The following is an 8,853-nucleotide window of genomic DNA, read 5'->3' as shown; positions in this document are numbered from 1 at the left end:
GCCATAAGCTACTTAAATAAATATTTTTTTCTAAAAGTCACTTGCACAAAAACCAATACAATCAATATAGCCTTGGCTTTGTGCAAGTGAAGTTTTCCTAAATATGTGTAATACTTTTATTATGTTTCACTTTTATTAAATTGTCATTTCAGGAAAGCTAGATGCAAAATAAATAAAATAAATAAATATAATGAATGATTTAATAGAACGCTTTGCTCTCAGTTGTTATGAATGATCGCAGTGGGAAGGGGCGTGGCTGTTCTCTCTGCGCTTCTCTGATTAGTCATGTCAACAATGCTTGGCACTGCCTATGTGTATGTGGGTGTTACGGGCTGACAGCTGATTGGCTGACACGATGAACGCAAGCGTATCTGCTGACGCCATTGGTTGTTTGTGGCGGTGGGCGGGATCTCACCGCTGGGACCTCTCAACAAATGCAGACACAGCAGTTGCGCTGCACAGAAGAGCGAGAGAGGCTTAAAGAGTCGAGGCAAAATTTATCATAAATAAATAAAACCCCGGACATTTAAAATAAATAAATAAGTAACATTCATTATACATATATCCGTATCCTAAAGGCCTTCTGATATTGATATTTCGCCGAGTTTCTGTCCAGATCGACGGCCGTTATTGTTTGTGGATTTACCTCAGAGGACCGAGCGGATATTTCTCCGGTCGCGGAAGGATTATCACTCTCGTAACGGTGAGCAGGAGCAGCGGTTCGGCACACACCGTCACCCGCTCGGGATTATCTGATGGAGCGGAGCTGCAGCAGTCACGGATCGCGGTCCCGGTGTCCGGAGCTCCTGAACGGAGACGCGTCCATGACCTTATCGATCAGCTCCACAACAGGAACGCGCTTCGAGCTGTCGGTTCCGCGGGACGAGACCGTGCAGGGGCTGAAGAGGAGGCTGTCCGAGAAGCTCCGGGTTCCCGGAGAGAGACTGCTGCTGCTGCACCGAGACACGTGAGTCCGAGCCCGGGCTCCGGGAGATCCAGCTCCGCTTCTCGGTTCCTAATAACGGGATCTGGTCGCGCTCGGATCCGTTTTTGCTTGCGGTCTGTGAGTGATCTGATCAAAACATCGGGTCTAGATGAAGAAAAGCGCGGGTTTTAATTCGCTTCAAATTAAGGCCTTAGAAGGTTTTTAAATCCGATCAGACAGACTTAAATTAAACATGAAGTGTTGCATGCACTGCAAAAAATAAAAAATAAATAAATATAATAATAAAACAATAAAAAGATTCTTGCAGTGTTTGTTTTTCCAGAGCAGATATAAAATAAAAAAAAATTAAATCAAGATACATTTATTTGAGATTCACAAGGTCTGGTTTTCTGATAAACGCTAGAAAAGTGAGTTTATGCTTAAAACCAGGAGCGAACATCAAACTGGTTTTCCTTTTGAGTTGTTTTTTGAGCCTATTTGCAGATATTTGGTTTGGTTTTAAACTTAAACTCAATTTGATTCTCAAGTATTTGTGATCTAAGGTTATTTTCTGTGTTCGCATTCGAGCTAAATTATCCTAAAGCTGTTTGTTTGTGTAAAATGCATTGAAAAGTAATGCACATCAAGACTGATGATAAAACAGATCACCGGGTTTATTAACATAACCTTACATTACCAGTCAAAAGATTTCTATTTCAGATAAATGCAGTTCTTCAGAACTTTCTAGTCATCAACGAAACCTACTTTGTTGTTTTCAATATAATAAGTATAAAAATACATCATATTATTCTGATTTCTGAAGATCATGTGACACTGAAGACTGGAGGAATGATGCTGAAAATACAGCGGAGCATCACAGAAATATATTACACTTTAACACAGATTCACACAGAAAACAGATGCTTTAAATTATAATAATATATCACTATTTTACTGCTGTATTTCTGATCAAATAAACGCAGGCTTGGTGAGCAGAAGAGAATTCATTAAAAAACACACTGTTCAGAAACCCTTGACTGTAGTGTTAAAGTGTCCCTTCTGTTTATTCCTTGCATTTTCTTTACTTAGTCTCAAAAAAATGAAACAAAACACAAAGTTCATCCGTTTCCCCTGCAGTTCGGTTCAGATCTTCTTCACATCTTACAGTGTGTGCAGTCAAATCCTTAATAATGTTACTAAAATATGAATTGCTGAAATGAGGAAGCTAAAGTGCAGTTTATAAATGGTTATTAGATATATTTCAGCGATTCAATATTATTATAATCACACCATCAGATCTCAGTAACGTTTGTTCAGAAGGGCAAAGCACACTGAACTGAAACCATCTGGTGAATGCTGGAGAGATGCATGATGGGAGATCTGAGTGAGTGTGTTGTGTGTCCGCAGGAGGTTGATCTCAGGAAAGCTGCTGGACTTCGGTGTGTCTGACGGAAGCAGACTGACGCTGGTGCCCTCGGTCGAAGCCGGACTCATGGTAGCAGACTCTTCCTCTTCTCTACATCTGAAGAGCTGATGATGATGATGAGTGTGATCTGACTGAATGTGTTGTGTTTGCAGTCGCAGTCGAGCCGCTCGGAGCAGTCGGTCGTGCAGGCGCTGGAGACGCTCTCAGACGCTCAGGTGAAGCTCTCGCTGCGGTCGCACACTTCCTCTTCTACTCATTCACAAGAACTCACACAGTCACTATTCTAATGAGTGCGCGTTTCCCACCAGCCGCTGCGAATATAACTAGCAAAAGACGCCCACACGCGTGTAAAAATGCAAACGCACTCATTCAGAATAAGTGGTGGGGGCTTCTGGGTAAACGACAGGAAGGGGTCAGTGCTTTTTATGAATGTTTTTCTGCGTTACGATGGATTTGCATGTAAGCAAATGTCAGCAGCTGCTCTTTTGGCGACGAGCCGATTGAAATCTGTGTGCGTGCTGTAAACGTGACTTTTGATGCTTCACAGATCATTAACCTACTCAAACTAAACTAGATAAGCAGAACGGTTTCTATTTTTAAGTTTTAGCCCCTGCATGAGGCACCTACATCTGTGAAACCACATGTGTGTGTGTGTGTGTGCCCCATCAGCAGGTCTGTGCGTCATTTAGGCAGTGCTGAGCTGTTTGATGTGTGTGTGTGTGTGTGTGTGTGTGGTTAGACTCAGGAGGAATGATAGATGATTTCCTAGAACAGACTCTTATTATAAGCGACTGAATCTCACGCAGCTCATCCGGCGCTGGTTTCTGCTCTGTGAGGAACCTTAAAGTCCCCATGAAATCTAAAATGACTATTAATAATGGATGTATTGCAGTGTTTATTGCTCCTGGTTGATGGGTGACATCACTGCTGAGCTGGGTGTGTTTGGTGAGATTCACCTGTGTTTGTGTGTGTCAGAAAGCACCCCCAGCTCGGTGTTTTGTTGCTGTAGTTTAGTGTCGCACACGTTCACACCGATGCCATGCGTTGGTGCAGTAATGCAGGGTTTTGCAGTTCTCTGTTGTTAGATGTGGTTTGTGATGCTGCAGGTATTTTTAGTCTGGAAATCCTCCTGTGAAGTGTGTTAGAGCAGCCGAGTGTGTGTGTGTGTGTGTGTGTGTGTGTTGAGTGAGTGGTGCTTCAGGAGCTTTGTTTTTCTCCGTCTCGGATGTTTTCTGAATGAAGCAGGTTTAACGTGTTCACTCTTCGATCTGGGGGCGGTTTCATCAAACAAAGTACCAAGTAAGCCAGGCTTATCTCAGTTGTTCTGACTTATTCTGCACCAGATGAACACAATAACTCCGACTCTCTGACATAAGCCTGGATTATTCGGTGAACGTGTTTGATGAAACACACTCGTCATCATAAAGCAGCGGTCTACAGTCTGCGTGACATCATGACGTGTGCTCTTCAGCAGGTCACGGCTCTTACTGTAAATGATTCATGCATTTGTTTTGATATTTGCTAATCTTTAATCAGATGGTTAATCACATGACTCACTTGATGTCTGTCGGAGGCCGGTTCATTCAGAACAACACAAAACACGTTTCTGTCTCGCTTTCAAGCACACAAATCGAACTTCTCAAACCAGATTTGTGTACTGGAGAAGCAGAATGAGAAGATATTACAGTAGTAGTTTCTCAGCTAGTGTTAGAGGTGTGTGTGTGTGTGTGTGTCTCGCAGGTGTTTCTGTGAGTCAGCCGTGTGTTTAGTTCCGCTCTGGTGTACAGTAAACCGCTCTGAACCGGACTCTGACTGAGACGTGATGATGACGTACTGCGCTGATTGCCACACTCACAGATTCTTGTAATCGGAGGCTGGTGTTTCCTTCTACAAAGCGTTGTTCGGCGCGCAGTCGTGATGTAATTCTGTGATCGCGCTGGATTCAGGTCACAGAACACCTCCTCGAGTCTGAAGACGTCTCTGTGGGTTTGACTGCAAGACTTTAACTTAGAAACTGGAGACAAAAACAACAACACTCATTCGTTAAATACACCTATGTTAATGCGATTGTAAAATGCTTGTGTTTGTGTTTTATGATCTTCAGAAATCATTCTGATATGATGATTTATATTATATTAAGTGTTGAGATCAGGAGTTATGAAGTGTAAAGCGTGCTGTAGAAGTGTTGTTCATTGTTAGTTCATGTTATCTAACTGCTGTGTGAAGCGTGTCACGTTCTCTGCCGTCCTTCAGCACACTTCTGCTGTTTGTCGTGATGCATCAGCTGCATTGCACTAAGCACCAGCCCACAGCTTCTGAGAACCATGTTTCCCAGAATGCCCTGCTGCTGGTCTTCACCCACTCCACTGACTGAGATCAGAGCCCCGCACACCAACACCTGACCTTTACATCTGCTTCAGCTCGCAGGTCTCTGGTGTGAAGGAGTGTGACTCCTGTGACGGCCTTTAACTCTCCAGGAGACGCGGTGCTCGTGTGGTGAAATCTAACTCTGAATCAGGGATGCTGGTTTATCTGCTCCTGATGTGATCAGTCGCTCTGGATACTTTAGTGTCACCTGGTTTCCCGCTAATGGCAACATTGTATCATCTTCTACAGTGTTGCATCAGTGCTTTACACCATTGTTTTTATCTGTATCATCGTTCACAGTTTCACAGACGGAAGAGAAGCGAGTGGATATTGAAAGAGGCTTTCCATCGCAGTTTCGGTTGTGATTGAGGGGGTGTGATGTATATCATCTATGATCGTTTAAATGGTTTTAAGAGTGTATCACACAAATAATAGTGTTTTCAAATATCAGCATGATTGTAAATGAAATATTGGTTTTATAAAACCGTCCAATGAACAAGAAGTTAATATTAATTGACATTTTAGACACGAGTTCCTGGTTTTGCATCTCGACGGTGATTTATTACTGAATCAATCCAGCGTTTGAACGAATGGGTTGAGGAAATGATTCAGTGATTTACTCCTGCAGTGGTTTGCTGCCACCTGCTGGCGATTTTAGGTTTATATTTAATGTGTATTTCTGCTTTTTCCCCGAATCGGTTATTTTATAATAATTTTACACTGCATTAGACTTTACACAGCAAATAAATGATGTTCTTCCTCAGTCTTGTTTTACTGCACAAATATCTAAACATCCTTAAATCAAGACACATTTACTGGAGATCCAGAATGGCGTAACAAAAAATGAATCAAAATAATTAGCTTAAAACACAAAGCAATGTGTCAGTGGGGTCAGAAGAATAATCTTGTGTCCAACACTTCTTTGAATCAGCCCCACTGTTAGATATATGTTCTTGTTTTAAGCATAAACCAATAAACAAGACATTTTCTGACGTCATTTGCATCTCCTGTAAATGTATCTTGATTTAAGAGTGTGTAGATATTTGTGTTCGAAAACAAGAAATAAAAATGTCAAGAAAGAACCATATTTGCCACATTAACGTCTGTCAATCATCTGGTTTTGTGTGCAGGTCAGTGACTTCCTGTCGGGACGGTCCCGCTGACCTTGCCCTGCGTGTGGGCGATCACATGATGTTTGTGCAGCTCCAGCTAGCGTCTCAGCCGTCCGTCTCCAGGGGTCCTGCGGGCCCTAACCAGACACCTACAGGGGCCGTCAGCAGTGAGACCCCCTCAGACTCTCATCAGCGGGCACCAGACGTCACTGAGAGAGACAATGCCCCGCCCTCACCTCATGTTCACCACGCCCACAGTACACAAAGCCCTGCCCCTGCTCTTCACTCACACCTTGTTAGCCACGCCCTCCCTCCTCAAAGCCCCGCCCAGGCTCCTCCCTGCACTCAGGTGAGACACGCCCATAGAACCGACTCATGTTTTATTAAACCCTAGTGGACCTTTAATAGACGACAGGAGTGCATTAGAATGAGCAGTAAAGAAACAATCCTGCAAGATGATAAAGGTTAAAGGTCATCCAGAAATAAAGTAGATCTAATTCTAATTTAGAAATATTAACAAGCTACTATAGTAGTGTGTCAGTGATGCTAAACGAACAGTGGAGAGTAGTTTGATTGTGACTGACCAGTGTTCAGTGATGCTGGTGTGTTTGACCTGTCCTGATGTGTGTGTGTGTGTGTGTGTCCAGGCTGGCACTCCGAGCCCCAGACAGCGATGCAGACCCGGCGCAGTCATCGAGAGCCTCGTCAATCACTCACCGGGAGTTTTCTCAGGAACCTTCTCAGGTAAGACATCGCTTCCTTGTGAGAATCACAGCAGCCAGAATCAGTGACCTCATCACGACCTCTTCACCCCTCAGGTACTTTACACCCTAACTGTCAGGACAGCAGCGGGCGTCCTCGCCGGGACATCAGCACCATCCCTGCAGATCCTCAACGACCTCCTGAGCGCCACACAGCACTGCCAAGGATCTCCTCCCACACTGACACACCTGCGCTGCCCTCCGACCTCACCCTGCTCACCTCCACCTCACCTACCTCACCCCTGCAGCCTCACCACACTCCTGCGCAGACCCTCCGGTGAGTGAGCGTGTGTGTGTGTGTGGTGTATGAGTGTGTGAGTGCAAATGACTCCAGATACGCACACACAGGAAGAGGAAGTCATGTGTTCTGACTCAGAGTCTTTTCTAACTTTACACACTTCTCGTTTTTGTCTGATCACTGCTCGTGTGTGTTTGTGTCTCAATTTACTGCTTCATCAGAGCTCAGACACGCTTCTGAATTCTGATGGACGAGCCGCTGTGAATAATCACATATTCATGCTCTGTAAACAGTTATGCTGATGAATTAGAAGAATGTTTCCCTTATTTCAAAAAATCTTAATATAAAAAAATCATAAGTCAGATTTGTGTAGAGAAGAGATCGTTCAGCTGCTTCTCGGCGACAGACAGGAGAATAACTGTTGATGCTAACATGTTCTGAATGAGCCGTGACCTCTCAGAGGTCCAGCCGCGGCGGTCACGCCGAGCTCTGTGCTTCAGGGGTCATGACCCCTCACCACACACACACACACACACACTCTAATCTCGACTCACATCTTTCCAGCACACAGGCTGCATGAATTATTCCAGCTTTGCTCAGGCACACTCGGGCCCTCAGGGGCCTCCAGGAGCCCCGCAGCACCGCGTCCGTGTGTGTGTGTGTGTGTGTGTGTGTGTGCAGTGGAAACATGCTGATGAAGCATCAATGATTCACGGGGTCAGCAGCTCTGGAAAGAACAGATCTGAGTCCTGGAAGGAAGTGCAGCTTTACACAGGACTCTCTGCTTCGACAGAGTCAGGCCTGTTTTAGGATGATGTGACACCCCTCAGGGTTTATTCTCAGCACCCTCATGTGTCTGGATGTTGTTTCACTCTGATCCGTCTGGAGACTCCACGCGCTGCTCATCTCATGTTTGTTTGTTGTGAAAGTGTTCATCAGCTCATCTTCTTTTGGAGACACAACTGAGAATCGTTATTTTTTATATTTATTTTTTGCATTTCGAATTTTTATTTGTATATAAAGTAAATAAGTTTTCATATATAGACTCTATTTTGATATATATAAAATATAATTAATTCATTGTTTTTAGTAAACTATAATTATTAAAAAAGACTAGTTTTATAAAAATATTAAATATTCAATTCTGTACTTTCAAATAAAATAATTCTAAATATTAATCAACACTATAATAATAATGATTTATTATTAAATGTATAATAAAAAAATATTAAATTTTATAAACTTTCATTTAATAAAACTAAAAAAAATTACATTATCGTATAATTAATTATAAATTGAATTGTTCGTCATTTAAGTATTTTTTATATTTTTTTTTTTTCATTTTTTTTTTTTCACTTTCTGTTTTAGTTAAATGGAATGAGAAATGTTGTCTTGGCAACTACCTGAAAGTCATTTTTTAAATGTTTTATTTTATTAAATGTTTACTTTACTTCAAGGTTTTTTGTCTGGTTTTAGTAATATTAAAATCTTCCAGTCTGTTCTGGGTCTATAAGTGTGCTCTGATTTTATTACTTTTACATTTATTTCATTTAGCAGATTCTAAATTGAGGAACACAGAAGTGATTCATCACAAAAGAGGCAAATAAACAGGAAGTGTGTTTATATGTGTGTGTGTAATGGGTCTGAACCTCTGTCTCTGTGTTGTGTCAGGCGGAGCGTCTGCGGCAAGCCGACCCCGGAGAATAAAAGCCACAGCGCTGTAAGGTGGAGCAGCTTCAGAGCTCCTTACTGGCAGCAGCGGGCGTCTTGAGACGAAAGGGCCCGGAGAGACCACTCGAGGGCCCGTCATCACTGGCCTTCCCTGACCGCAGCCAACCTGGCCCTGACCGGACACAGCTCTCTGGACCTGCCCGTCAGACCGGAGCGCTGAGTTTGTGCTGGCTTGATGAGGACGAGTCTGGACACACACCTGGGCATTAACTGTGAACACTCTACAGACTCACGCTCGGATGGATGTTACCAACACAGGATGTAGCATTTCCACTTCAGGTGTTCAGCTCCGC

General features: G+C 43.2%; 1 pseudogene; it reads left to right on the top strand.

The window, feature by feature from the left end:
- The first annotated feature begins 442 nt into the window (after window positions 1-442).
- On the top strand, window positions 443-6,945 carry LOC113111459 (midnolin-like; annotated as a pseudogene).
- The last annotated feature ends 1,908 nt before the right edge of the window (window positions 6,946-8,853 follow it).

Source organism: Carassius auratus, chromosome 2, assembly GCF_003368295.1.
Source record: "Carassius auratus strain Wakin chromosome 2, ASM336829v1, whole genome shotgun sequence".
In the NCBI taxonomy this organism is placed as follows: domain Eukaryota; kingdom Metazoa; phylum Chordata; class Actinopteri; order Cypriniformes; family Cyprinidae; genus Carassius; species Carassius auratus.
The sequence above is the reverse complement of the archived record's forward strand: the minus strand, read 5'-3'. Positions and strand labels throughout refer to the sequence as shown.